A 5,000-nucleotide genomic window follows, 5' to 3' on the forward strand; every position below is an offset into this window, starting at 1 on the left:
TTATTATTGTTATCAACAATATCATTTTTTTCATCATCATTATTATCATTACTATTCTTATTGATATCATCCTCATTTTCAAATTTTTATTATTGTTATCACCAGTATTATTTTTTTCATCATCATTATTCTCATTACTATTCTTATTGACATTATCATCATTTGCAAATTTATTATTGTTATTAGTATTATTTTTTCATCATTATTAGTATCATTACTCTTATTATTGACATTATTATCATTTTCAAATTTATTATTGTTATCAGTATTATTTTTTCATCATCCTTATCATCATTACTATTATTATTGATCTTATCATCATTTTCAAATTTATTATTATTATCAACAGTATTTTTTTCTTTCTTTTCGCCAGCCACAAGAACTTAAAAACGTTCCCTAAAACGTTTCCAAAGATATACGCAATAACTATTCGCCAAACACATATAGAAAGAAAGAAAAATAAGCTGCAGATACGCTGCATAGTCATATAAGAAAAGAAAGATAAAGGAGAAGAGGAGGATAAGAAAGGGAAAGAAAGAGAAGAGGGAAATCTGAATAGAAACAACACGATAGAGAAGAAGAGAATAAGAAAGGCAGAGAAGAAGAAGAGGAGGGAAATCTGAATAGAAACAACACGATAAAGAAGAGGAAAAGAAAGGGAGAGAAGAAGAAGAAGAGGTAAATCTGAATAGAAACAACACGATAAAGAAGAGGATAAGAAAGGAAGAGAAGAAGAAGAGGGAAATCTGAATAGCACAGCACGATAGAGAAAAGGATAAGAAAGGGAGAGAAGAAGAAGAAGAGGGAAATCTGAATAGAAACAACACGATAGAGAAGAAGAGGATAAGAAAGGCAGAGAAGAAGAAGAGGGAAATCTGAATAGAAACAACACGATAAAGAAGAAAATAAGAAAGAGAGAGAAGAAGAAGAAGAGGGAAATCTGAATAGAAACAACACGATAGAGAAGAAGAGGATAAGAAAGGCAGAGAAGAAGAAAAGGGAAATCTGAATAGAAACAACACGATAAAGAAGAGGATAAGAAAGGGAGAGAAGAAGAAGAGAGAAATCTGAATAGCACAACACGATAAAGAAGAGGATAAGAAAGAGAGAGAAGAAGAGAAAGGAAATCTGAATAGAAACAACACGATAAAGACAACACAAGTATTTGCAGATATGAGAAAACTTTCCCCTTTTTTATAACATGGACCAAGTCTTTCATGTTCGAGTGCCGCCTTGATGATCTCTAAGATGCTGAGCTCTCTCTCTTGTCTTTCTTTTCTTTTCTTTTTCTGGTCTTCTGACTTCTTTCTTTGTTTATCTCTTTTTCTTCCTTTCTTCTCTGTGATTTTGTCTGCTTGTTTGTTTTGTGTTTCGCTGTCTGGTTTTCTTTTTGGGAGTCTGGTTAACTTGTCTTCGTGTTTTTTTTTCGCATGTTTCTCAGCTTCTGGCGGTTTGCTTATCTCTCTCTCTCGGTCTTCCTCGTTCTCGTTCTCTCTCTCTCTCTCGCTCTCGCTGTCTCTCGCTCTCGTTCTCTCTCTCTCTCTCGCTGTCTCTCGTTCTCACTCTCGTTCTCTTCCTATCTCTTTCTATCTACCTCTCTGTCTGCCTATATTTTTCTCTTTCTGACTTGGTCGGTGAGCTTGATCAGAATGACTCTTTTTTCTCTCTCTCTCTCTCTGGCCGTCCGTCTGTCTCTCTCTCTCTCTCTCTCTCTGGCCGTCTCTCTCTCTCTCTCTCTCTCTCTCTGGCCGTCTCTCTCCCTCCCTCTCTCTTTCTCTCTCTATTTCTCTCTCTCTCTACCCCCGCCCTCTCTCTCTCTCTCCCCTCCCCCCCCTCTCTCTCTCTCTCCCTCCCCCCGCTCTCTCTCTCTCCCCTCCCCCCCCTCTCTCTCTCTCTCTCTCCATCCCCCCCTCTCTCTCTCTCCCCTCTCCCTCCCTCCCTCCCCCCCTCCCCCCCTCTCCCCCCCTCTCTCTCCCTCTCCCTCTCTCTCTCTCGCCACAGAACCGTCATCCCTCATTTCTCCTCATCCTAATCAGGCTAACCTACTTACCGCATCCCAATAATCCAGTTAATATTGGTTAATGTCAGCCGCTGTCATGTCCGTGAAATTGCTTTACCCTCGTCTGCCTCTTTTAAACTCCTGTGATGCTTTGACTGGCGTGGGAGAGAGAGAGTCGCGCGGCCTATGGTTTCTCAAGATGCGGCGCTGGGAGATTGAGATGTGGACTTTTTTTTTTTGCTTTTTTTTCTCGTTCGTTTTTTGTTGTTGTTGTTGTTGTTTTTCATTTTCTTGATTTCTTCTTTTTTTTTTTACTTTTTTTCTCGTTTTTAAAGTTTTTTTTGTTGTTAATTTATTCTTTTTTTCTTTCTTGTTTCCTCGGAATTTATTTTTCTTTTTCTTCATTTTCTTGTTCGTAGCTTTCTTATTTTTTCTTGATTTCTTCTTCTTCTTTTGCTTCTTTCTTTTCTTTTTCTTTTTCTTATTCTTCTTATTCGGTTTTCCTTCTTTTTATCTTTCTTATTTTCTTCCTTCTCTTCTTTTATCTTTTTCGTCCTTTTCCTCTTGTTCTTGTTCTTCTTCTTCGTCTTGCTCTTCTTCTTCTTCTTCTTCTTCTTCTTCTTCTTCTTCTTCTTCTTCTTCTTCTCCACCTCTGTTTCCCTTTCCTTCTTCGACACATTTTCCTCTTACTAATTATAATAATGAGGAAAATAATCATTCTACCTAGTATGAGGGAATGGTAATAAAGGCAATAAAAATAACAATGATAATAGTAATAATCCGAAAATAGAATCACATCATCAATAGCCAGAGACAAAGAAAAGAAAAAGAAAAACAAACAAAATGAAAAATAAAAAACAGAAATTAACAGCAACAACAAAGAAAAACAAACAAAATGAAAAATAGAAACAGAAATTAACAGCAACAACAAAGAAAAACAAAGAAAATGAGAAATAGAAACAGAAATTAACAGCAACAACAAAGAAAAACAAACAAAATGAAAAATAGAAACATAAATTAACAGCAACAGGTATATATATGGTACAAGAAAATGGAAAATGAACTAATATTCAAATCCAGTCAGACGCAAATGTAATGGATATGCTTTTCTGAAGTAATATTTTACATGATATGTAGTCGGATATCGTGTGATGGAATTTGTCAAAAAAAAAAAAAGAAAGAAAGAAAGAAAGAAAGAAAGAAAGAAAGAAAGAAAGAAAGAAAGAAAGAAAGAAAGAAAAAACAGTTCACAGATTACGGTCAGTTTTACTGTTCGTGTGAACTTTTGTTTTGTTTTTTTCTTTCTTTCCTTTTAGCATGCATATCCTGCTTTGAATTTATGATACAGATATCCCTACAACATAACGAACGGTAGAACTAATGGTTGTGTAAAAGGTTTTGAAGATTTATACAAATAATTTTCTCAACTCATTTTTTTCCCTTGAATATTTTATCATCCATGTTTTCATATTTTTCGTATATTTTTCCTTGCAAAATTCAACATCAACTGTACCATAGACACTTACTTTATATCATTTTCACCCAATTTATACAGCGAGATTAATTTGCTATTTTTCTCCTCGACCCCCCCCCCCAAACCCACTCCATAAAAAAAAAGAAAAAAAAAATCTATTATCAGCACAAAATCTTATTATCGAATCGACAATCAGAGCTCGATGGGACTGCGATATAAAGCTCCTTTTGTTGGCTTTATATCGCGAGAATTTTTGACAGATTTTGATGCATGGAAGAGACCCGCCGCTTTGGAGAGCTGTGAAATTTTATGGACGTTCAGATTTTCGTATTGCAGGCATGTGTGTGAGAGAGTTCGTGTCAAACGCAATATTCAAAGATGGAAAAATAAAAAAATAGGTCATGCAACATTGATGAAAAAGGTAAAAAAAAATATCCCAATTGACCGCACGCTCGCTAACGTACACACACGCACACAAACGCACACAAACACAACAACGAACACACATACGCATAAAGAGTACTGTGGGATACCCGTGTCACAAGGATTAAAGAAACCAAAACCTTTGACATGTGTGAATGTTGCATGATCGTGCAAAGGTACAAGCTGTATGCAATGTTAGGGTCGAGAGATTACAAGCTGCGTCCATGCGGCACAGGATCCGTTTGGGAAAGATCAGAAGGAAAGTAGAGAGAGGGGGGGGGGGGGAGGAGGGAGGGAGGGAGGAGGGAGAGAGAGAGAGAGAGAGAGAGAGAGAGAGAGAGAGGGAGAGAGAAGGGGAAAGAGAGAAGAGAGAGAGAAAGAGAGAGAGAGAGAGAGAGAGAGAGAGAGAGAGAGAGAGAGAGAGAGAGAGAGAGAGAGAGAGAGAGAGAGAGAGAGAGAGAGAGAGAGGGAGAGAGGCAGACAGAGAAAGAGAGAGAGAGAGAGAGAGAGAGAGAGAGAGAGAGAGAGAGAGAGAGAGAGAGAGAGAGAGAGAAAGATAGAGAGAGAGAGAGAGAGAGAGAGAGAGAAGGGGGAAGAGAGAGACAGACAGAGAAAGAGAGAGCAGATGAGAGAGAGAGAGAGAGAGAGAGAGAGAGAGAGAGAGAGAGAGAGAGAGAGAGAGAGAGAGAGAGAGAGAGAGAGAGAGAGAGAGAGAGAGAGAGAGAGGAGAGAGAGAGAGAGAGAGAGAGAGAGAGAGAGAGACCGCATCAAAGAGTGAGACAGACAAACACAGAGAGAGAGAGAGAGATAGATGGATAGATAGATAGAGGGAGAGAGAGAGAGAGCTCATCAAAGAGTGAGACAGACACACACACACACACTCACACAGAAAGAGAGAGAGAGAGAGAGAGAGAGAGAGAGAGAGAGAGAGAGAGAGAGAGAGAGAGAGAGAGAGAGAGAGAGAGAGAGAGAGAGAGAGAGAGAGAGAGAGAGAGAGAGAGAGAGAGAGAGAGAGAGAGAGAGAGAGACAGACAGACAAACACACACACACAGAAAGAAAGAGAGAGAGAAAAAGACAGAGAAAGAGAGACAGACAGACAGAGA

At 38.4% G+C, this 5,000-nt stretch overlaps 1 protein-coding gene across 1 annotated transcript in view; it reads right to left on the bottom strand.

Moving 5' to 3' along the window:
- The window catches only part of LOC138862077 (protein sidekick-1-like), an 84,121-nt gene that overhangs the window by 48,600 nt on the left and 30,521 nt on the right, over positions 1-5,000 (bottom strand). The window lies entirely within an intron of this gene.

This window comes from Penaeus vannamei, chromosome 7 (assembly GCF_042767895.1).
Source record: "Penaeus vannamei isolate JL-2024 chromosome 7, ASM4276789v1, whole genome shotgun sequence".
Taxonomy (NCBI): Eukaryota; Metazoa; Arthropoda; class Malacostraca; order Decapoda; family Penaeidae; genus Penaeus; species Penaeus vannamei.